Raw genomic sequence first — 27122 nt, 5'->3', positions numbered from 1 at the left:
GTTGACTTTCACCCAAATTGCCATAGTAGGAAACTATTTAAGAAACCTTCTTAGGTATTCAAAAAACTTAATTACTGGGAAAAATTGTTAAACTGTTTAAGAATAATAGTTTCAGATGTACTCAAATGAGTACAACAGATGCTAATGGGTTACTCAAGATACCTGTGCTGGTCGCTTTTACCCTGGACACACTGGATATTAGTGAGCTTTATAGTATTTTCCCCAGTTTTCGCTGTCCGCTTTTCTGTCATGAACTTGAAATTTAAAAAAATATCTGCCATTTGCATCTACACGAATTTTTTTACTACGCCTTAAAATTGTGGCACTTTTTTAATAAAAGCAAATATATTATTTACTACATTTCCCCAAATATATTTTCTTAAGCATCAAATTACGCAAATTTTCCACATTTCACATAATTTTCCAATATCATAATGGTTTCTATTAGAGACAACACTCGAATAAAATGACAAAACATATTATTTATGTTCAGTTCGGTGGATTTCTATGAAGACGTTATATTGGCAAAGCAAAACCGAAACATGTTTTATTAAGTTCGTTCAGCGACAGCTCAAGGAGACATAAAAATAACCTCATGATATCATTAAACAATTAAACGCTAAAAGATTATTAACGCAAAGACACCTGTAAGACTTAACTTGACATCCATTACTTAAACAGAGCTATAAAGTACCAATTAGAGAAAGTTGCTTCTGACTTAATTTAGATGAAAATGAAAAATTACAGAATTAGAAAAATCCTGTTTTTGATATATTTAGAAACCGCATTGGCCTTTTGACATCAGCTCGCTGGCCTGTATAACCGATATAACCGATCGGGGCCGTGGAAATATTTGGCCGCATTGTTTGACCATCCTTATGGAAAATTTGCATAAAACAGTAACCCCATTGGGACGAAATGCGGCCCATGACGGCTACACTCACCCATATCTCTGACAAGCTGAGGCCAATCAATAAACAACATAAGGTATTTGAAAGTTTCCGTTTGGATGTGCTCATTCGTACAGGCAATATTGATTGATTTGAAAAAAAATCGTCAACCAACTTGCCTGAAAATAAATCGGATTTACCGGAGCTTAACGCGTTCTAGGCAATTACATCCAAGTTCAGGGTCGAGGAGTAAGAATAACACCGTGAGAAAAGTAGTTTTTTCCTTTTTTGATAAGCCACTGCAGATAAGCTCCAGAAAAAAAAACACGTTGCGTCTTAATAATGCAACTGTTAAGTAATTAAAGGAGAAAATGAAATATTCCGGCACAACAACAGTAGACTTATTCCCATAGCAAACTGCATACCCGTGGATTACCATAAACCCATTCAGGTGATGCATCGCACTCGGCGAGATAAAAGCAAACCAACACCCGATTTGCTAAACCTCGAAACGAGGTTATCATAGGAAAAATGTATTTACAAAACTTCCTTTCCAACTTTATGCATAATGTATCGTATTGAATTAACACTAATTTTCTGAGCGGATGTTCGGCCACGACACCAACAATAAGAATTGCATAATAAATAAGTTAACTTTGGCCAAGATTGGGACAAACTTATAAAAATATTTGAATTAAATTTGTTTAGTTCGATGGTAAAATAAACTAACTACATCAAATTACACGAAAACTTCGTTGTTTTAACAAAGAAAAATCGCTACATCAAATGGATGAGAATGTCAGGAAAATAATAAGAACGGTTGAGGGCCAATCAGCTTGACTTACGGCGGGACAAACCCGCTTATAAGAAAGAAGTGGGCCTCTTGACCAACAACCTAATTATCTACCTGCAAAGATTGTACCTAAAGACCGTTAATTAATTTTGAGGAAATTTACAAGGCAAAGGAGCAATTTCCTACGGTTTGCTTCAAACGACTTTATAACTTAATCATTTCTTAATAAACAAACTTATTGGCTTTAGTAGGGTGCTAAAACCAGACAAAATGTTTCAGCAGTGCTGAAATGTTTATATGGGTTTGATATCCATAAAAGTTAAGTGATCGTAGTCGTTCTAGCAGATAAGTACATTAATTTAATACAGAACGTAATAAATTTTACAGTTTTACTGCAAGATTTGTGATGTAAATATTACCGCTTTTAAAGCTATTTGTACGGTTGGGGTTGAGTGCAATATTATGTTTAGACTTTCGGTACCACATTTCTTATATGTCGAAGATCATAATCTACCTGCTTAGCGGCAAAAAAAGAGACCTTAAATCGTAGAAGAAATATAAAATCTTTCTAGAACACTGTTAATAAGGAATTTCGTGATAATACATCTGTTATTTATATGCACTAGAGAGCAAAATTAACCGGATATATACAGGGTGTTAATCAAGTACATGTACTAATTTAAATAAAAAATGACTTTCTAACTGATTTTATCACAAAAAATGAATAGATTAAAATTTTCCATATCGTAAGAAAAAATAGAAAGAAAAAAACAACATTACAAAACAAGAAGAGAGTCTAGAAATCCGCTAAAAACAACACATTTAGTAACGTGTATTGTCTCCACGAGCTCTAATCACATAATCACAGCACCTACACGATTCAGCATGCTACGAATAAACGGGGCAAATTCTTCCTAAGAGACTTGCTCCTATTCGTCATGCAGTGTTTATCCTGAGTCATTTATGGATTGAAACTCAACATGATTAGCACGAATACGTCGGCCTAGAGTATCTCATGCATGTTCTATCGAATTCAAGTCTGGACCTCTCGGGGACCATGGTAATAAAGGAATACAAACTTCATTCAAATAATTTCAATTTCATCCAAAGACGCTCACGTTGTCCTTGTGATGTGTAGACGAACATTGTCGTGCATTAAATAATATTTTTCACCGACAAATGGCGCAAATGATACTACATATTCTTCCAAATATCGATCAATGTATCGTTCAGCATTTAAATTAACACTACGAATTGTGACAAATTCTGCACGTGTCTTTAAATAAATTTATGCCTACACTATTACACAACCACCGACAAATTGAGCTCTAGATGAAAAACGACGTTCTTTAAAACTTTCACTAGCTCTTTTCCGAACTCTATTCCTCCCATCAGAAAAGTATCTGTTGAGTCTAGATGGATCCGTGAAAAGTAGTGTACCCCATTCTTCGAACCCCCAATGAAATTGATCGCGAGCAAACTGTAAGCGCTTTTGCCGATGATCTACAGTTAATAGACGAATAGTGGCAGGGTCTTTGAAATTTATTTCAGCTTCATTTAAGCGTCTACAAACTGCACAAACGGAAACGACATTTCTATGGATCTCATTTAATTGTTGGGCAAGTGCTGGAGCTGACAATGTACAGTCGCGTAACACCTGCATTGTGATGAAGCGATCCTCAATTAAATTTGTGGTTCTTGACCTGCCTTGTCCTGGTCTGCTGGTGAATTGTCCTGTTTCCCGAAATCGTTATAATGGGTCTGATACAGCGAATAGATGAATTCCTAAGACATTTACTATATAACGAATACTGCGTTTATTATTCTTGCGCTACTTGTTCAGATATCATAATTTTTGGTTTGAGAATAAGAAATTAAAAAGTGTATTTTCACTACAAGCAAACTTGTTGAAATTGAAAAAGGCACAAGAATTTGCAGTAATGTTTCTTAATTTGAGACGCTTACTTCGCCATGATATTCAACAAACTGTTACACTTTGAGTTTTTCTGGAGTATATAGGTTAAAGTAATGTGCACAAATTGAAGCAGAAAAAAACGTCATGGCTAATAAAACATAAACAAAATTTGAAAAAAATGTCCAACATTTTTTTATTATTAAAAATATATAATAATTGAAGTGTCCGGTTAATTTTGTACACTAGAGTGTATTTTTTTAATAATTAGATCAGATTTAGACGGTGTCTGTGTAAACTGTTACAAATCAATATCTAGTGGAAAAAATGTACTTGGGCATTAAAAAAAAATTATAAATTGGAACACCGTATTATATTACCTATTCTAACTTACTAGCTACCTTGGGTTGCCATAAAATACTAATGTTTTTCCCTGTGCACAATCAAAGTTGGTTACTATTACTGTCCGGTATAAATACCACGTACCGGTAACCAAATGTGACAAATGAATGTGGTTAGAATTTCAGTAAATGTCAAATATTATTCAGATTGAATGTGTACTAAATGATTGAAGTTAGAAATTTAGCATCCCCCTGATAATAAAATTTTACTCTTAATATTTTGCTGAATTCTTAATCCCATTCGTTAGTAAAATTGGGCCAATATCTTATCCGTTCTTTTATATAAGGAAAAATAATTTATTGTTAAATGGTCGTTTCGCATTTTGCTATTGTTGAATTGTGAGTGAAACCCAACATGTGAAATAAATTATAAAAAAAAAACTGGCACATCATTGATTCGGTCCTGAATGGACTTTCTAATTCTACTGGTTATCGAAAGTCCCGTTCTGAGAATAGAAAAAAATCTTTTTGTAATATATTGCGCGTTACTTATCTAATCTGCATGCGCAGCAAATTAAACAATAAATGCCACGTAAATGCATCCCATATCAAAAGGTGCTGACTTCTCTTCTCATTTCTTCACCATGTCTTAGTTGCGTCTTAAATTATCCTTTTTCCCCGTTATAATCAATTCGTATTCACATTTAAACCGCGTTCTTTGATGTCCTTATTATGAAACTCGGCGACTGCGGAAACTCATTTCTATTCTAGACGTTTTGTATAGAATTCTGTTCTTAACCAATTGAGGGGTTGATAGTGAAATATAATATTTTTCGATTCCAGTTATCAAAATGAAATTGAGAGTGGAAGCAGTTATATCCAGTATCTATTTGGAAGCATACCACCTATACCTTTTCCATACTTTTTTAATTTCAAGTTTCCGGAATTGACAACAGTTCATGACATTTTTAATTGCACTTTCTACTCTGAAATAGCTCGCAAATAAAAAGCTAAAAGAAGGAGATCAAAAAAACTTTCAAAATATGTTGCCACTTTGCGGTAGAAAGAATGCAGATTATAGTGACATCAATTGTCATAACAGATATTTATTTAAGAGTCAAATATTTGACGCGTTAGACGAGGAAGTTCCATAATTTTGTAACATTGTATACAGCAAACAACGTAAGGATAATCTACAATAGAAAACCAGCAATTACAAATAAGCGTGTGTAATGAGGCTTCAAATGGTGCGTAATAATATTACGCAACACCATTCAGCTGGAACACGCTGATGAATTAGTTTGGTTCAGCATTGCCATGGCAACAATGTCACGACGCGTACGTTATGTGCCGTTTTTAGATTTCACATAAAAAACAAAACTGATCATTGAAATATCCGTTTGATGTCGCGATGTATCACACTAAACCCTCGATCTGCGTTCGGGATTCGCGCTTTCTAAGCTCAAAACGCGTTCACCTCATTTAATTTAAAATTATCCAGCTTATAATAATACATTTATTGCCCGTCCATGCATGGTTAATAACATGCTGGTAGCGTCAATGTATTGATTCATCTCCCCATAATTTTAGTTACAAATAGCAAAATCAGGAGAAAAGGATTAATTCTAGAAGTAGGAAGCGAACATTTTCTCAGAGCAAGTAGCTCTACAGAGTGTCCCGAAATTAATCAGCAATAATTGATGAACCAACCGTACGACCAAAAATATTAAGAAAAGTTCATATAAACATAGGGCGGCAAATTGACACCAAGGGCCGGCTCTGAACATGATTTTTCACCAATATCATCTAAACAGTTTAAGATACGCTAACGAAATTTTGTGTATTTACAAAAACATTTTACACTGAGCCCAAAAATCGAAACGAAATCAAAACAAAACTTCAGAAGTGTATTATACAAAGTGAATTTAGGGCATTTTTGGTCCCAATTTTTTTGCTTGCAATTGTTGCTACAATTAGACTAGAGCAGTTAAAAATATTGACTTTTTTGCATGAAAAAAGTACTCTTAATTGGCGTCTATAAAACGCACCATTTTCGAATAAAATGAATATTACGTCATACAGTACATCCCCCAACCCCTGTTGTGGACAAAAGTATGGAATAATTTTAAGGAAAATGGTTTTTTGTTGATTGCTCATGTTTTTGCCCTCAAAGTTTATTGATAAGGTAAGGTAATTGTTGTTCAATTTATCATACGATATTTGCCTTAGGAATGTTGTTTACAAGAATTTTTTGCTGAACAAAATATGGAATAGTATATAGTTTTGTTATCTATGGGGGCATTATCAGTTATTCAGCTTTGTTATGTAGTGACTTTTATACGTATTACGGCAAAGAAAAAGTATTTTGAAGATTCTCGAAACGCAATAGTTGAAATTTCCCGTCGTGATCGCAACCTAAAAAAAAATTGCTAAAACTAAAAATTAGTCAAGGAGATGACTCCAAAATCTTTAAGCAACTTAAGACTTTTGGACGCGTAAAACATTATTTAAATTATAAATGTCTAAGAAAAACAAACGTTATTAGTGATTGACGGATTAAAAAAATATCAACTGGAGATCCTCGAACGTCATCTGGGGTTATTCAGATGGACGTTTGTAACAACACCAACATTGTTAGAAGTGATTGAACTGTAAGATATTGATTGTGTGAAATGGACTTGATAGGAATAATTGCAGTGAAGACACTATTCGTTCCTAAAAAGAATAAGAAGGCAAGAACAAAATTTTCTCAGGAGCATTTGTTTCGGTTTCGGTCTCCTTCAAAGTGGGGTACTGTTCTTTTTAGTGATGAAGCTAAAATTAAACTTTTTGATTCGAATGGGAAAATTTACGTTCGGAAGCTGATAGGAGCTAAGTTTGATGCGAAGCATAAAAAACCACCAGTTAAACATGAGGGGATGGTGGTGGAATAATGGTGTGGGAATGTTTCTCGTGATCCAGTGTTAGACCATTATGCATGGGTTTCCGTATAAAGACACTCTCGAGCAACATATGTTACCATTTGCAGACGAGGGCATGCCTTTAATATGGCGTTTTCAACACGACAACGACCTAAGATATTCGCCACATCTAGTTAAAAATTGGTTAACAAAACATCAAATTACTGTTTTTGAGTTGCTCTCTCAATCACCAGATTTAAATATGATTGAGTATCTCTGGGAGCACCTAAAACGCACAATTAGAGACAAGAATGTGTCCAATCAAGATGAATTGTGGAATGTCCTACGCTAAGAATGATTAAAAATTCCCATTTCTATCAGCAAAAACCTAGTCGACTTAATGCAACACCGATATCAGGCTGTTGTAAATTCACATATATATGCTTCTAAATATTAATTAATTTAATGTTCTGATTTGTTTTTAATAAAATCTACAAAGTATTAAATTTTTTTGTCCAGATAAGTTCATTATTTTTCATTTTTAATATGTATGGGAATTAATTCAACATTTTTTGTTCATAATGTTATTGAAAATATACTTGAGTTTTTATTTGACAGGTTTATTTTATAAAAATCAGCATTTCGACGCGAAATTATGATACATTTAGAATATTCCACACTTTTGGCCGTCAAACGCGAGTGTGTGTCATCTCCAATTATGGGAAATATTGTTCAAATTCACATTTTCCTGTTTCGTTTTGTAGGTAGAATTTTGTGTTTTTTACCAATAAGAAACCACTAAAGCGGCCTCATCTTGTCACTTTTTCACATTTACATCTTTTTGAGCAGTTCTAAAATAAGGATTATATTACTGCACATGTTCTTATTGGTGCCGCTCTAAAGTTTCCGATGATTTTCGTACATGTATGTCATTAATTTAAATAATAAATAGCTTCACTAAATTAGCTACAATTATTTCCTGAATTATAATTATTTTTTTGAGTCGGTTTCAACAACTTCCAAAAAATACAAAACAAATAATTTTTCTAGCACATAACAAAATACATTTTGAACGGTTCTCAAAATAATCTTTCGTAAGTGAAGGAATTAAGAATGGCTCACAACGCAAAACAATGCAATAAACATAAATTTAACGAAACTGCATTCGCTTTATTGCTTATGTAGAACTGTTTGGTAAACATTATTAAATCTTTGTCACAACTGTAGTGTGGGTAACCTCTGACTTTACTCTACGCCATGATGAATAATAATCTAATTTGATTAATTATGATGCTTTCTATTACGACAGATTAGTTGGATTACACAGATGTATTTGGTATTCATTAGAAGTAAGCAGTGAAGAAGAATGAACGTTATTGACTGATGAATGTTACTATTTGCCAAGCGAGAGGCTTCGAGTGTTAAGGTCTCTCTCTTTCCATGGAGGTCAACAATATTACAGGATAAACATATTAGTTAATTCTTTTTAACGCTAATGACTAAGTTTACAGCTAATGAGGCACAATGACGCAAACGCAACAATTAAAAAGTGTCACTTGACTTTGGATGTTTTGAAATTTAAATTTAAAATGAGGCCAGATTTAGTCGTAAATTGCTAGATGCGCTTAGTTTGATTTTTACAGACGTTTTAGTGTAAAAATGCACACACCGAATTAAAAATTCCTCCGTCATTTTTCTCTTCACCAAATTTACAAATTTCTCTTCGACCAACAGAATAAACAAAAATGACTTTCCTACATTTTTTGGACGCTAATGGCAAAGTTTGCTGGTAATCAGGCAAAATGACGTAAACGCAACAATTAGCAACTGTAATTTTTTAATCTAAAAACACGGTAATCGATAAAAGCACTTAATACTCGATCATTTTTCTTTTCATTAACTTTAGACATTTCAAAGGCTATCGTGAATGAAATCAAAATTTTCCCACACCTGAAAATAGGAAAGCACCAACGTTATAACACGAATTATTTATATGAGAGTATAAATAGAAAAATCTCGGAACTATTCCGCGTTTATTTTTGAAAGTCCATTAGACGGTCGTATAAAAAGCAATTTGAAAAGATTTCTTGAGGTCCAATGTCAATCGGGAGTTTATCATTTATTTATTTAGCTGCACCAATCAGGCTACCTTCCCACGTGACTTTAATTATGAATGATAATAGAGTAATTCCGCCATAACCGCATGGGAGCTGTTAATATCGTGGCATAAGTCAAACGCATCAGATATTACTTATCGTGTGTATGTAAATAGTATAATGTTCATGTCAACAGTAGAATGAACCGTTAATAAAGCTGTGCTGATTTTGTGGTAAAACAATCATTATCATAGTAATAATGTTATGACTGGTTATTGATTGTTTTTTTATGATTGATGTTTTTTTTCGAGTTTAAAATTTTTGAAATCCGTGAATTGAGTTTCACGGGTGGCTAAAAATACGAAATTATGTACTGTGTATATGTTTTGTAGACCTTTGGATTTCATTAATAAACCTATTTTTGGAACCGCACATCACCCAAATTGAAGGCGATTTTTGTCTAACGTAATTACTTTTCACCACGCTTTTCACACTTTACACACGCACATCTCGTTTGCATTTAAATAATGGAGCGCTGTATTGACGAATATTTATACATTTAGGAAATTTTAGCACATAGTTGGATAAACACCAATTTATTATTTGTTCCTCGAGTAGAAGCATTTCGTGATAGTTTCTATAGGTTTATACAGGTGCTCTAATTAGGAAACTTTATAACAGCATTCAAGCTCAGCGTCGGGGTGCTAACTTCGGCTCAAAAAGGCATTCCATGATTCTCGGAACTTCTGACACACAAAAATAAACGTGCCGCGTATATAAACGAAATATAAACACAGAACTCGTTCTACTTGCTTTAAATTATATAAACTAATGAGGTTTGTTGGATTTACATTTATGGAGTGCAACGTTATCGGTTGTTCAACTTTTGAGCCGATAAACCAGCAACTTGTCGGCATACCCTATTGGCACTGTTATTTTCTTCTTTCTGTTATGTTGTAATTATAAATAAACTAATATGTGTAATCGAGAACATAGCATTGCATCGTAATCATGGAGATGTACAGGGCGTTCCCATGACGACTAACCTGATGCCGAACCCCTCCCTTTTGAGGTCTCCCTGTATTTATTAGTCGTTTAATATATTAAACCGTCGTTTACAATTTTATCATCGTGCTTTGTGTTTAAAATTATTTTTGCGAAAGCCGCACTTAGAGTACATCGGGCTGGGACATCATAAACCTGATTTGAGGTAAATTACGATCGTGGTGTTAGCTTTTCCAGGGAAATTTCCATGGAGAAAAGAATCATTTCCTTGTTTCCATAAAACTTATTTGTTTGGAAAGCCTGCAAAAATTTAATATGTTTACCTTACATACTGTCGTCATGGCAAAAAATAATTACATATATTCCGTTTAGGAAATATCTCCTTCAAAATTTTCACTTTTTTCTAGTAAATCTAACGCTTTTAAATCTCAAAATGTGCTTAGAGAATGTTTCAGTACACACATACAAAGTAGACTCAACAGGAAGCATCTTAACATACCCATTGCGCCAATTGACCCTTAGATCGCTGCAACAGCGAACTAAATCTAATTTATGACGACATATACTTCGCGCTTACTGCTTCTTAATTAGATGTCAATGAATTACTACAGCCATCCTTAACTATACCGGGTGATTCAAGAAGATGGCTTGTCTTCGTCACCTTTTTGTTTTTAAACTTAAAAAGTTTAAATTTAGAGGGAAGCTATATGAAAATAGAGCCGATTGAATAACATTGATGACGCCTATCTAGCACTTCCGGTCTAACCAGAAATTACCTCAACTTTCGATTTTTAGATGTAACGTCCTGTAAATTTTTACTTTTTTAAAATCTATAAGTTCGTTTTTAGTCTAAAAATATGTCATCTAAAAAAATACATATATTTTTTTGTTTCTTTCATGTCAAGCTACGCCACTAAGGTATACCCATTAGACACAATTTTACGTCAGAATTATGGGGAAAAATACTAATTTATCATTTTATTCAGTACTTCTTATTTTATAAGCAGTTAAAATTTCGAAGAACTGTTTTTGATATTTATCTTCCGTTTTTCAAAAACAGCATGGTGACTCATTGCGATTTTCTAAAAGACTAGCTTTTCCTAAATTTTTTGACACCAAACACTATATATGTTCATTTAGAAATGAACTGTTAATTCATTAAAGACATTCAAATTTTGAAAAAAATACGTTAGCCGTAGAGCACATAATGGCCGTCTCCCAAATGACAGAACAAATAAATAAAATATTTCTACTTGTAGAAATTGCGTACAGTCGTGACAAAGCAGCCGAATTGAATTATTAAAAAAATGCAAAATTATACTAAAACTGAAAAAATATATATGTTGTTAGTATTTGCAGAATGTCGTCAATGGTCTTCCGGTGCTGCGCGACTTTATACGAAAGGTTTCCACTTAGAAACCGTCCATGTCGCCACTATTGTGAAAAATGAGTGAATAAAATAAAAATAGGAAATGCCAATGAAGAAGAAAACTTTATTATCAATGAAGACAAAGAAATCGAATTAGAAATCAGTGGCGTAGCACAACATGGAAAAACCATTAAAAAAATATACTTTTTTAAATGACCTATTTTTGTCTAAAATAACGTCTAGATTCCATAAAAGTAAAAATTTATAGAGGATTACACGTAAAAAATCGAAATTTAAGGTAAACCCGGTTAAACCTGAAATGCTAGATAAACGTCATTAATGTAAATCAAAAGGTTCCGTTCTCAATTAACTTCCCTCCAAATTTCAACTTTCTAAGTTCAAAAACAACAAAGTTATAAGGACAAGCCACCTTCTTGAATCACCCGGTATAATTTAATAGTATTTCGTACATGACACGGTTCGTAAAACGAGATACGCATAGAAAAATAGCAGCGGCAAAGTTACATTAAAGTGACAGATATTGAATGAAAAAAGAACCACAAACTGGAAATAAGTATTTTCGGACCAGCAGTTGTGTGAAGTAACCCCTAGTGGTGGCTGCCACCAAGTTCAAGTTCAAAGATAATGGCTTTGACCTGGAAGGTGAACAAGAGCCGGAGAATGCTGGTACGCTTCCAATTCTTGTAATCTAAAAATAACGAAATTAGTTGGTTTCCTCGGGGATTGTAATTTTGTTCAGCCGCATTCGCTATATGCAATCAAGTCACGAAGGGGTCAAAACGCCCTTTGGCAAACTTCGCAAAGTTCATGGTCTTCGTATCGAACTAAAACCGACCAAAGCAAAAACTCTATTGCAAATTTAATTGAAAAATGTTGCAAATGTTGTCACAAATTATTACGCCCACTGAAACGTTCTGATTAAAGCAAGCCCACACGCTGAATCATTCAAAACTCTCTCTTTCTAGACATTTATGTAACTAAGTGAAACATGCAAAAAAGGGCCTTAGCTTTCTTATAAAACGCGTTATCTTGCTGCACCCAATTTATGTCGTAATAGCCCTAATCCCTAAAGCGACCAAAGTATGGGCGGGCGTATTCTATTTTGATAAGTACCTAATTTATGGGTAGGTGCAGACCGACTAAGCTTTAAGCCTATAAAGCAGGATTAGCGGTTTTATAGTGAACAGGATTATAAAGAAAATTTGCCATTTGTTATGGGTCTTCAAAAACTGCTTTAGGATATGAAAGGCATGCTCATGGAAGGTTATTTTAAAATGCTAAAGTAAATTACAGAGCGGCCGGCGTGAGTGTGATATTGCCAAAAAAATTTACTACTTTGGTTATAGAGACTATTAGGCTCTTTAGGGTCGATAGTTAATTATCTTGGGTCTCTGGAATTCGAATAAACTGATGTAAGTCATGGACCGCTGTTTAGTTTTAGAACGTTTGCTATGATCTACTTTGCGATTATTCCATTGGATGCAACTGATTATAGGAGAGAGCGAGCGAATAAAAAAGGGGTCAATTTTTTATCGATTTATTCTCTATATTGATTTACACCTCTTGTGGGTCAAAGCCAATATACACTAAATTTTTTGCTAAATTTCTTCAATTATCTGACCTATTTTGTGGCTATTTAGAATTGAATGGAGAAATTAATTGTTGGTGGTGGTCCTCTTGGTCAGGACTTGTCCGTTATAGATAGATTCAAATCAGCTCAATATGCAAAACAAGATCAATTGTAATATTCAATAATATCCTTTCACTAATGCTAAATAATAGAAAATATTATTTCGTAAGATGCGGAGATATGACGTTATTGAGCGTATAAAAGACTGGTTGTTCAATTTTTTTGCTCAATTTCTCTAATTAGCTGCTTTATTTTGTGGCTATGCTGAGTTTTATTCTCTATCTATCTATATCTATGATCAATTTCGATCAATGCAATAACCACAAAGCAGATTTGCTTAGAAATTTTCATTTTGTAATTTTATTACAATTTGCCGAGTTCTGCATAAACTCTGAAAATTACAAACTTAACTATTTTTCACAGAAAATAAATCTCCTATTCAATTATACATTGATTTTTACTGAGGAGCACTTTAGCTCTTATCCCTTAATAGAACGACATGCCTACCTGCATAAAAATTACCTTTCATAGATACAGGACGTCCCAACAATATGAAATGCCTCAATATCTCTTTTAATTCTAAAATGAATTTATTGTTTATTTAACTTAAGTTGTATCGTTAAGATTCTATATGAAATGTTATACCGTGAGGCTCTAAATTATCCACCCCAGATTAACTGTTTAACACATTTTTATATTTTAACTCAGCAGAGAGATTTCAAAATGTTGAAAATGAGCCAAGAAAACAGCAAAAGTGACGTTTTGTGCACGAGAAAATTGTTCACCTCTTTAATTCAGGCCAACGAAAAATAATGTTTTTACAAAAAATATTGAGTTTATTACTTAACTAATGTAGCTCAACAAAACCTGTTAAATACAATGACTATAAAATTTTAAGGTCTTGCCATTCTCGGCAATTTCTTCTCCTATTTTACTTCAAACCTTATCCTTTTTTCGAATATTCTTAAAGTCTTCACGAGAACGGTCATATAGTATAAAATTACTCCCCAACCAGTTCGTAAAGATTCTCCATTTGAGTTATTTTAACATTTTTATTACCGATGCGAAACAACGCAACAAAAAAAAAAACAGTCAAATGCGAACTAAAATTCCATTCGGATAAATACGTACATAGATAATTTGCAGTTCAAATGAAAAAAATTGTAGAAGTTGAACTTACCTACACTTAGTTCCAAAAAAGTGGCGTATCCGATTTTTTTGTTGGGTTCGAAAATTTATATCAGTTATTCGAATTCAACAATTTTTTCGACGCTTTAGAGCCAAGCTCTTTAGCTCGTAAAGTAATTGGAAGAAACGAATTTTGTTTCTTTCTTCATGAAAGGTAATTGAACAATTTGGATTCATGTTCTTTGCCATTTCTTTAAATCGCTCTGTGCATGCATACAGCACTTATGTTAAAAATCTTTAAACTTTATTGGAAAATGTAATTTTTAGTAAACATTTTGTTTTTAAATTCATTCTTTTACCTTTAAAATTGCCCAAATTAGAGCACTTTTACTGGAACCTTACTTTTAGCAAAGAATCAAATTTAAATCAATGTATTACAAATACAAAAGACAATAGTTTAATTAACATGTTTACTGAAAAATTCTATTGTGAACAGGGGTTCATATCTGGACTTTTCGCGGACCATTGCAATCTGTTGATACCAGCAGTTTCTAACATGTTTCGAACGATTTTTGCTACATGTGGTCTGGCATTATCAACCATCATGCATTAAGATAAAATTAGGACCAGCTAACTCAACATATGGTTGCACACACTGCTGTAAAATGTCGTCAATGTAGATTAGCGCTGTCATTGACTGCCAAGAAAGGAAAACGTGAAGCAATGTACGTCCGTTCCTCGAAATTCCAATCCAGACCATGACTGAACCTCTATTAAAGTTCTGGCGCTCTATAAACAACTCTTGATTGAACCTTTCGCCCCGTCTTCGCCACACTCGCTTTCGGCCATACACCATTTTGAAACAAAACCTTGATTCATCCCTGAATAAGACAGGACCATTTTTTAATTTTCCATTGTTCATAGATTGCAACAAAGTTTCGCGCTGAGTGGTACTATGGAGATAATTCAGGTCCTTTCGCAGGCTTTCGTACTTTACGATTTATTTCCTACAGTCTTCCCCACACAGTTTGTTTGCTAACTGCGGACCTAGAACTTGTCAGAGGTTTTGTTGGGACTCCACTGCAGTGCTAAATCGATTACAGAGAACCTGTAGCCTCGCAAAGCGATCGCTTTTGAAGGTTGTTTTTCGGGGGCGATTAAAACCCGCCCTTTGAGCTCCATTTCCAGTTTCTTCGTTCTTTTAAAGAGCTCTACACGATATGGTAAAAGCAATCCCCTATTGCACAATGTCAAATGTCAAGTGTGGATGCAATTGTTTTATCGCAACCTATTTGAATTTAGTAATGTGTTAGTAGGAGTAGATTCTTTGCTAAATACAGTGTTTCAGTAAAAATGTACGTTATCGACAATTTTAAAGATGAAACAATGAATTGAAAAATTAAATGTTTACTAAAAAAGGCACTTTCCAACAATGTTTAACGAATTTTAACTCAAAGGCTGTATTCATGCACATATTTGTTAAAAAAAAATGATAAAGAACGTGAATCTAAATTTTCCCATTAACTTCCATAAAAAAAAGAAATAAAAATCCGTTTCTCTTCTTTGTATTAATAGCCAGCGGGCTTGGCTATAAAGCGCCAAAAAATCAATTAAATTCGAATAACTGTGATAAAAGTTATAAAAAAATTGGCAAAAAATCGAGTGAACCGCTTTTTTTGTAATTCAGTGTATTTACCGCAATGGAGGCAATATGGTGCGAATCTTAAGCAGTGCCAACTTTCGTATGTTCCGTATTAGTTTCGGGGAGTCTTTACTGTTACGTCACAACGCCTATTTTAACCAAACTATAAATTTAGATTTAGAGCAGGAGCAAAAAGAGATTAGAGGAGGCATAAGTTTAAAAATTAGAGGAAAATACCCAAGATGATTAAAAAAAGAGTGGCAATCCTAGTTTCCATGCAATTTACTCGAAATTGGTGGCTCACAGCCGTATGACTAAAGAATACCCTTTTTGAAGTAAAATACAGTACGCTTTTCTATTCAAAAATTAGTTATTGTTACCGATAAGAAACACGAATGAATTAAACAAGAATCAAGATCCGTCGATGGCATCCTTTACGTTCAACATCAAAATTATTGGCAACTATGGATTCCTCATTTCGTAAAACTGCCTGGTACCTCGTTTTGTGAATTTCAAGGATTTAATACAAGAACTATCATTGTGAAAATGAGGCTTGTTAAAAAAAATCAATACAATATGTGCATACATTCATGGATACAATAGGTACACAAACGATAAGAAATTTGTACTACACATTGCTACAAAACCAAGGAATCCTACTTTTTATTGCAATGGCCGACACTTTTTCTATACCACTAGCTGTATTGAAACTAATAAAAACTCTATAAAAACGGAATTATATGAGCCAAAGGCCATAATCAGTTTTCCTTAAGGTTTAATGTTATTTACCTACGATTCACTCATGTCATCAAACTAACATTAGCACTTGCCTGAGAATGAACTTTTCTCGGTCACTATTTGTGCAATGTACATTTGTAGAGCCAGAAACAATAACGAAATGTTTTAATTCGTTTAAAACGTCGAGACTCCAAGTTAATCAAGAAACGTCGTTGTTATTATTCAAATCAGCAAACACGTATCGACCAGAGCTTCAATTTACTTTAATATTTTGTGTCATAAACAACGCTTTAAAGGATTAACGAGAAACCTGAACTTGTAGGTTACAGACATACAGTGGTGGAAAAAAATATGGAATATTTTATTACTTAGTATTATGTATGATTAACGGCGTGCATAATTTAGTCAAAATAAACACAAACATGCTCAAAATCTATGACTCTAATTTATTTTACATATTACTGACTAATTAACAACACAAAAAACACCTATGCATGGAAAAAAGTATGGAATTTTTTTCGTCATAAAAGGTTAATAAAAGCTTAAATAATTCAATATTTTGTGGCAAAACCGCATAACTGCCTGTCATCTTCAAATTACGGAATCCACTTGCTTCTGTAAAATATCTTCGAGAATTTTCTGCCACTCCTCTTGGATGGTTCGAAGAAGTTCTGCTTTAAAAAAAAAAAATTAATCTAATACGTTGGTCCAATATTTCCCAGACAGACGCTCAATAGGATTGAGGTCGGGCAACTGAGAGGGCCATTGAAGTACGAATACAGTTTTCGTTAAAAACAAATCCTTTAAAATTTAAAAAATATGCTTCGGATCGTTATCTCGTTGGAAAATCAAACGAAGTAGCATCTTTTCCTCGACAAATGGTAACATATTGTTCTCTAAGATTTGCCGATATCGATAGCGATCCATTTTCTCGTCTATATGAACTAACGGTCCATTGTTGCACAGAGAAAAACATCCCCAAACCATTATACTCCCACCATGTTTCACAGTAGGAATTTCGTACTTAATATTCAATCTTTGGCCCACCGGGCACCTTACACAACTTCTACCATCAAAACCGATTAAGTTAAATTTGCTTCGATCCCTCCAAGGGACAGTGTTCCATTTTTCCGTAGTCCATAATAAGTGAGACTGTAAATCTCGAACGAGCCATTCTGATTTTCTTCGACTGCATCGGCTTTTGAACAGCAACTCTACCATGAAGTTCTCCATCAATTAAACGGTTTCTTACGATTCTACCAGTAACTTGAAAATAAAATTTTTTGATGATTTGATCTGTCATTTATTTCGATGTCTTTCGAAGATCTTTGCGAAAGATTCATTTAATGGGTTTATCTTTCTCAAGGGGGATGTCACGAGGAGTTACGACGATGTTGGCAGTATCCTTACTACGAAATTTATCCAAAATTGAAAAATTAACATGTGGACTAATATTGTTAGCTTTTGCCACATCACATTACGTTCGACCATCTTTGATAAAGCTAAACCGTTTTTTGTATAAACTGAATTGAAAAACACACATGATTAATAGCTATAATTACATTCTGATACACTTAAATTATGGCAACTTGTTAAGGCGTGAAACGAACTGAAGTTAAATAAATCAAAAGGAACAGAATAGATAATATTTTTTCCAAGCAAAAAATGTCAATAGACAAATTTAAACATTGATAACGTTGACATTGAAACAGTGTGTATTTGACCCATATTAACTAGAGAACATTTAAAGCCGTAATTCAGAAATTGTAAATATATCTAAAAACAGTAAATAAAAATTTTGAGAATATCCCACACATTTTTGATCCTGTATATATGATTCAAGCATAGCGAAGTTCACTCCCTTTGAGGCATGCAAAATACCATAAAACAAATTTATTTCTGGTTGAGCAGACATTACTCAAATTTAAGTGCTCTTAAATAATTAAACTTCCAGATTAAATTGCATATAAAATTGTCCGTAAATATTATTGTTTACAAACAAGTCTTTGAATTTAATTCGAGCTGTAAATTATATCATCTGTTTGCCAAATTATTGTCGTTTGCCAGTTTAGTACGTTTGCCGAACTGTTACATTTATATCTCGATTTTTATTGCATTTTAAAAAGAAATCTTCTTATAACCCGGGTTGTATCAATAAATTATAGCTAGATGAGGAAAAGCTGTGACATGGAAACGTTCACGAATCATTCAATTTGATTAATTCGTCGATGGTTGATATGTGAAAATTAAACCGATTCACTTATGCATTTCAGATGCACATACAAATGAGTCTCAGATTTAAATCTTATACAAGTGATATCAATAAAATGATGTTAAAAAGAAATGTAAAACGTTACTAATGAGAATAAGACATAAAACTATGAAATATGATATGTATTGTACCGATTTATAGCTCTCAACAACGTATTTAAAAACACATAATTCAATCTAATTGCGGAATCGTATAAATTGAGATTCGTCCAAGTCGTAAAATTATTATAAAGAGTGATCAGTAAAAAACTTCGAGTTGACGTTGAAATATTGGAGAAATGTTTTGTATAAATTTATCTGATAACATGTTTAAAATAAACGGCAACAAAATGGCAAATGGTTTAATCAACGCCGTTATTATCAGGCGTTATTTAATTTTTTGTTTTAGTTTCTAGTCTACACCTATAAATTATCGGTAAATTATACTGATGAGATTTAATTAAATACTCTTAATAATATTGTTATATTTAGTTGTGTTGAAGTTTTTTTCACGTTTATTATATTAATAGATACGACGGATGTAAATAAGAAAAAACAATGAAAAATTTAATACATCATTTTTTTAATATTTATTTAGAACAAATAAAATGACGCCATTTTTACGTTTAATTTCAAAGTTGTGTAGATTTTTAGTTCAGCAAGCAATAATTCACATAGGAGGTAAAATTCAATATTAACTTTATGTCTATGCGCAAAACAATTTACAACTGCTCTGAAAAAATACTGAAAATCATTCTCTGGTCGTCGTCCTGCGCTATGAACAAAAATTAAGAAATGCTTATGGTATTATATGCACAATGAGGACCAAAAGTCTCGCATCGATTCGTTAAAAATTGAAAAAAAATGCTGAAACACCTCAAATGTTGTTTTCAGTTGTGCATTTTTTAACATAACAGCCACGTATACAGGGTTACTCATGTAGTAAATAAGTGTACAGTAGAACTCGGCTGTAACGAACGTTCTGTTATAGCGGACGAACCAAAAAATCCCAGTCCGAGTTCATATAAAGCTAATGTATTTTTATTCGGTTATTACAAACTCGGACAAAACGAACACTCGGTTTTAATATACCATATTTATTATCATCTGGAGCTTTGAGCTCGGTTATAACGAACCGTCCGAAGATGTTGCTGTGAGCGAGCTGCTGGAGATTTAAACGAACAAGTCAAAACCCATCACATTTCTAATTTTGAAGGAATTAACTTAAATGAATGTGACATGATTGATGAACACGTGGAAATTTCTGAATTTCCTAATGATATCGACATTTTTCAAACAACTGACAATAATCGATATGAAAATGGTTCGAGTGATCAGGAGAAAGTAGACGGGAATGATGAAGTTTTAATCTCCACAACTCAAGAGGCCCTTTCTGCTTTAAAGATCGTGGCATATTATGTATAGATGACTTACCCATAAAATGAAAACTTTTAAATGCGACAAATCTTTTACAAAACGAAGTAACTGAAGAAATATTGAAGAAATGCAAGGTGGGGGGTCAAATTACGGACTTCTTTTCTACATGAACTTCGATTTTATTTAAAATATTTGTTGTTTTCTTTTTCAATTTATATTGTATTTTTCCGCATTTAATATATAAAATAGATATACATACATAACGAACTTCCACATATAATAAACGACAAGCCAAATTCCTTGAAGATTCATTATATAAGCGAATTCTTCTGCATTTTTCATTTTTTTCTTATGGAACCCTATGTGTATTTTAATGTTTTTGATATTTTTGAGAAATTATGAGCATATATCTTGTAAGATGCCCATCTAATAATAAAAATACAATCGATGGATTGAATGAAGGGTGTATGTTGGGACATGAGGAATCTTTTATACAGACGAAACTCTCTGCATAGCCTATTTCTTTTATTTAAAGACTCCCAGAATATAACATCGTTTCTAATATAAATTTACACATTTTTAAGTTCAGAAATAGCATAATTTGTAATTCGCATGTGCCAAAAAATACAAATTTTTAGGTACAGAAATAGCATAATTCACATACACCAAAAAATACACGTTTTTAGGTGCAAAAATAGCAGAATTTCTAATCCACATCCAACAGAATTCGATTCGTTTAAGCTACAGTTCTCATCTAACATTATGTGATAACGCAAAATTAACCACCTACATATACAGAGTGGCCCACCTCGGCGAAAAAAATCCACAATAAGGGAGAAGTTATAATAATTTTACTTGGACAGATCACCGTGTATGTTGGAAGACCTAAATGCAACAATTAGGCAAGGAAACGAACAAAACTAACTTTGAAACTGAGTCAATGCCTTCGTCGAAACATTTAGTTTCACCTTGCCGCCCACTTAATAGTCACCTCAACATGCTCGCACACTATTTTAATTCAATTCATGCATGTGATAACCTCTGTAATGCCGGGAACATGCGAACATTGGAGTTCCAGAAATTAGGTCAGCTCGTTAGGAAACAATGCCGGCACAAAAAGTATGAAACCCCATCCAGAAAACGTGTAGAATATAAATTAAATTAATCCTCTGGAATAAATTAGAAGATTCCTTGTTCAGCGACATGGGATATAAACGGCCATTCATGTGTTTTGCCTCCTTTCTGGCATGTGATGCTTAGAATCCCGGGCGTTAAAGGCTTGAGAATGCGTGCATGTGGATAAGGCCCTGGCAAGCTATAATGAGGCATGTAATGTAATTACGGAAACACATGAGCAATTGTATATAGTCAAACAGTAATTTTTCTTTCAGTAGCGACAACGAAATGTGCTTATGCAACTGTGGGTTTGAAAAACCAGCAATTATTTTCTAGCCCTAATTACACGTGAATGCAACTTACTAATGGATAATATTAATAGTTTAAAAACCAGAGCAAGTTTTACGGGGGCAAAGCGGCACTTTACAACTTAACATTACTGTCTCTTACCCATTAATTATCGCGGATATTTTCCTAAAACTTCAACTAATCATAAATAGGCATTACAATGACGTTAAACTTGAGTACAAGTTCGTGATAAATGAACACCAATTAAGTATACAATGATATGTCATACGTTTTGAAGAGGTAATAGTTCGTCTAAGGTTCACTATTTTTCAAAAGAACAAGCTGAGGGAGCATTTTAACACCTACAAATCATGTTTTATCCTGATTAGGAAAAGGTATTATAACAACCCTAACTACGTATAAAACATCAGTAGAACCCCACTCTTCAAATTACAAATCGTATAACAGAAGGCTCTAGCAGTTTTTGAAATATTATTAATTATTATTGTTTTTTGTTTCCTCAAACAAAGTCTTGAGAAAACCTCTGTTACAGCGCGATTTGAATTCACAAACAGCAGAAACTTTAGAGGGTATTTGAGAAAGATCCGCGAATTTGCCAAAATAAAAAAAGTGGATTCATGTTGTATAGCGTGGCTCAAAATTAATGCTTTTTCGATTAAACACTAAATCTGCCTAATGTGCATTCCTTTAAATGGAAAATTCCGTGTATTAGCAAATGAGTCCGAAAACATTAAAATTTCGTTTAAACTGATATATTATGGTCCTATACTTACGAGTAGAGTCCCAGAATTATTCGACCTGACATAGTTTCACAACTTTCTACTCTCTACAAAAGGACATATCGAACGTCATTGTTCGGCTTTTAATAACTTAGTAATCGTGATCAACTTTATTCTTTCAAATACAGACCTGGAGTTTTTATTTCATATTTCGAAAGCGCTTTTTATTTCTGACAGACTCATGTATATATTTTTTTAAATTTTTTAACGTTTCAACCCGAATAATTCAATATCAGACTATTTTTTATTTGTCCCATCTTGATTTAAAAAGGAATCGTAGTAACGTAAGTTTTTTTCCAATTTTTCGAAAATTTTTGATGTGGCGAGATGTTCTCTCTGGACACAAGTTCTAATGATGTTCCAAAGCATTTTTAGTGTTGGATTTGTTAAATTACAAATCAATGTACAAAACTTGAATCTAAACAGTAATAGATAAATAATAATTTCGGCATGGTTGACTCACGTTGTGTACGAGTTACATTTAAAATTTAAGTAAACCCGTTTTTAAAAACAAATATACATATTTGAAAAAACGCGTATTACAAATCTCAGATTGAGTACTTGCTACAATTGACATCGAAAGCAAAATCTCCCTACGCCCAGGATACATCTGCTTTTATATCATTTAATATGCAACTTGAGCAAAATATAATATTACTGACCTAGAGCGGGGAATTGTTTTTATATGCATTCCTTTAGATAAGACAATACATTTAATAACACATGTAATTGAATAATATAATTTACGCACCAAGCTGATTCACGTGTATATAAAAAGGGAAATATTTCTTGTAATCTTTCACGATGGTCGTACTGCAGCAGTGATTGTGCCATTCATAGGTAAAGTCGGTTACTGCATTCTTCTTTTGTTAATCCTAATTTCCAGTAAATATACCGATAAATTACAACATTTAGCATTACAAAAACTTCGCAGATACATAATTAACATATCCATTTTTCCATCGTTACTGAATAGCATTATTGAAGCTTACATTTCAATGGATTCAGTTCGAAAATAAACTATAAAAGACGAAAATAAGTCTAAAAACAATTTCATTTGACAAATAAATGTCAAACTTGTTAGACAATCGTTTCCATAGTGACCTAATATGTAGCGTAGTTTAAGAGGGAAAGTAAAGAGTAGTTTGATTAATTATTCAGGTTTAAAGGTTAATAAATATAAACAAATTATACATGGGTCTGTCAGAATTTAAAAGCGCTTTCTAAATCTGAAATAAAAATACCAGGGCCGTATTTAAAATAAAGAAGTTGATAATTACTTAGTCATTAAAAGATGTACAATAGCGTTCGATATATGGTTTTCTAGATAAAGTTGTGAAACTTTGTTATTTAAACTTTTCTGTCACAAACAGTTTACAAAATACTAGGGATTGAACTTTTGGGCCATTTTCATATTATTCCAAATATCTAAGAGACTACTGAAAATGCGGCAACCTTGCAGCGGTTTCCTTGAACAGCTCCACAAGAGGCCACTTTTATGTAGTTTCACCGAAGTGGTAGCTCTCGCTATTCCCGAACTACCAATGGTAGGGACGTCAAAAAAAACACCCTGTAGAAATGACGATTTTTTTGTTGAACATGTGCCTATCTGACAAATGCCTAGCCTTAACGATTTAAATCTAAGATTTGGGAATGCTACGTTGACTTGTGTTTGTTCGGAACCATTTTTAGTAAATGTTGTTAGAAATTTCGTGACCACGGAAAAAATTATTATCCATACGTGATTCAATACTTTCATCTAAAAGGTCTTAGTTCATCCAATATCAAAACGGAGTTAGATTATTCTGTGAGGGAACCTGTGCGTTAACGACTATAAAATATTGTGTGGCAAGAGTTTAAACTTGATTTTATACACTGCCAAGACGAACTCCGCAGTGGTCAACCGAACGACACTCCAGATATCGTGGTGAAAATCCACAAAACTGTACTGAAAGACTGTCGACTAAAATTACGCCAGTTGGCAGACACGGAAGATATTTCAAAAAGCTTCGTATTTTAACCGAACAATTGGATATGAGAAAGCTGTGCGCAAGATGGGTTCTGCAATTACTCACAACTGAACAAAAACAGCTCAATGAGAATGTTTTAAGGGAGTGTTCGCACCAGTATAGTGGAGTTTTTGCGTCAAAATCATAAGAATAGATGAAACATGGTTCAGCATTTCACACCTAAAACGAAAGAACGGTCGAAACAATGGACTCAAAGGAACAAATCGACTCCAAAGAAAACAAAAACTGTTCCATCGATAGGAAACGTGATGGCGCCAGTTTTTTAAGATGAACGTGGGATAATTTTTATTGACTGACGGACCCTAAAGGGAAAACAATAAAAGGAGAATATTATACAAATTGATTACAGCGTTTGAGGGAAAAAATTAGGGAAAAGCTTTAATTCTATTTAGGAACAACGCTTCACACGCAAATAGGGGCCTAATTGCGCACTATTCTCAGTTAAAACTAACTAGCAGCAACATTTACCCTTTGTTAAGGGTTAGGAAAAGCGTTGAATAATAATTATAACGATGCAGTTGCAAAGACAGTAATAAATCTATCCAACAAAAACCTTCCTGAGACTGAACCACTTGTTCTTGCTGAGTCTTAAACTACTCTACCACTTCCAAATCTGCTCTTTTGCAGTTCGAACACCCTCTATACTACAACATGGGAATAATAATACAATAATGTAAAACAAAAAATCACAGCTAAAGGCGTGCAAATCTGATAATTCGAATCAAATCTGTGCCAGTGTCCCTAACTTTGAAACGATTCGAAGACCAAGTCCATTCATGGCCAGTTTGTTCAACTCTCAGCTCAACGCCACGATAAATTCCAAACGTCCAGATTGAAAAGTGACAGCACACTACTTGTTCTAATGATACATTTAAACGGTAATTACAAGTTAAAGCACACATTAAAAGCTCTTTAACATGCCGATGGCGTCCGGATTTTTTTTTTTTTTTCAAAAGGCGAAGGTCTTAATTAAGCGATGTCTATTCATTATGGTTGGCGGACGATCACTGCTTTATCGCAGAAAGGAAACTTCCGAACCGGAAAAATCGAGACATATTCGTGCACGTAGTTACGTGTGAGTTGTTCGGTTTTGTCAGTCGTAAAAATGCTTCTCGGGTATTAAAATAAACGAGAAAATAAAATTGATTGTTTTAGATCTATCTATGGTTGCAATAGGCATAAACCTGTATGATATTTAATCTAGAAGGATTAAAAAAACAGCCTTTGCGGTAACAGTATTGAACATACGTGAACGGTTGCAGGCGATAAATCTCAATCGAGAAAATACATTGTTCCTCTTACTGATCACAATAGTAACTAAAGTGGTTGAAACCATTCTATAGGTATGTTATTGGGGTGGTGTCCAAGGCAAGGCGAACCCAACATGCACGAACTGATAAAGCTCAAGAGAGTGAACCAAAAAACCGATATCCACTTGTTCCGTTTAATATAAAATAATAGATATATAGCCTTGATAAACTGTTGCTTGAATTCGATTAAAAATTAGGAATGTTTTTCAGTAAAACGTGTCAAATATATTGCTAAAAAATTGATTTTTTTAAGCATTTACTGTATATGCACAGAAAGGTAAAAAAAAAAGGAAAAAAAGTTGTCATTCTTGGGGACTAGTTATGTCACAAACGGAGTTCCCAAATCGTTTTTGGATTCCGAGATTTTACGAAAAATATAAAATTTATCACGGCTTACAATCTAAAAAATTTTTATAACTACAAGTCCGATCAAAAAACATTTAACGTAGTTTTTGTTAGATTGTCCCTCTCTATAACCTAAGACTCTACAATCCCTACAACTCACTTTTTTTAAGTACCCACAGCACTTTAATCGCATATTTCGAATGCGCTTTTCATCCCTGAAAGATCAATCTATTCTTTATACCCTTTTTTTTAACTGGCTGTCTCCTCGACATGATTCGCTTAGATTTTTTTATTTGGGGTGTATACAATTGAAATGCTGAAACCGCTTTCAATTTTGTGCAATTTTTCCTCCAAAGCTCCTTTTTATTTTTTTACAATGATGTGCGCTTTCTATTCTACGAATCAATTACAGATGTAATTCCATTATATTTCGCAAGTATATTCCACTGCGCATACATTTCAATTTTGAAATTGCTTTTTTTAAAGAAAAATTATTTAACAAAATTTTAGGATCTAACCCTGTCTCAGCACTAAATACGTGAGCGAAATGACTAGTCTTAGGAAAAATGGTTCGTGAGATTTCCAGTCCCATACATGCACTAGTATTGTTTTGCCGTCATTTTTACTTACGTAGATTTGCTTTGTTTTCTTTTCTTATTGTTCCTGCTGCCTGGATCAGTTTGGTTATCTAATAATTCGCCTCCGCTATCACGAAACTCATAATTTTCAGCATCCGAACATTCAATAAGCATGTCGGTTATATTTTCAAAAAACAAAGAAAATTCCTTTCCTGATGCCAGTTTTGGAGTCTGACGACAATTATAAAAATAAATTGAAACTAATAATAGGATGATATGTATTACTTACGTGCCACCCTAAATAGGAGTAGCCACTATTTTTTGATATAATCCATAAGGTCGTATTACTGAAAATATCTTAATTCGATAGAACGAGATCGATTCACTCGAATCGTCCTGATTTTACCTAGGAGAATGTGCCTCTATGCCCTATATCTTCGGAATATACTTATGTACCGTGCCTTATTTGAATTTGGTAATTAAATCGTTCTCCATTGAAGATCCTTTTGATTAGATTCAACTATATTACCTGTCAATAATGTGCATTTTCGCAAGTGGATTTC

General features: G+C 33.4%; 1 protein-coding gene across 5 annotated transcripts in view; it reads right to left on the bottom strand.

Annotated features, from left to right (window-relative positions):
- The window catches only part of rut (rutabaga), a 73390-nt gene that overhangs the window by 41491 nt on the left and 4777 nt on the right, over nt 1-27122 (bottom strand). The window lies entirely within an intron of this gene.

This window comes from Euwallacea fornicatus, chromosome 13 (assembly GCF_040115645.1).
Source record: "Euwallacea fornicatus isolate EFF26 chromosome 13, ASM4011564v1, whole genome shotgun sequence".
Lineage (NCBI taxonomy): Eukaryota > Metazoa > Arthropoda > Insecta > Coleoptera > Curculionidae > Euwallacea > Euwallacea fornicatus.
The sequence above is the reverse complement of the archived record's forward strand: the minus strand, read 5'-3'. Positions and strand labels throughout refer to the sequence as shown.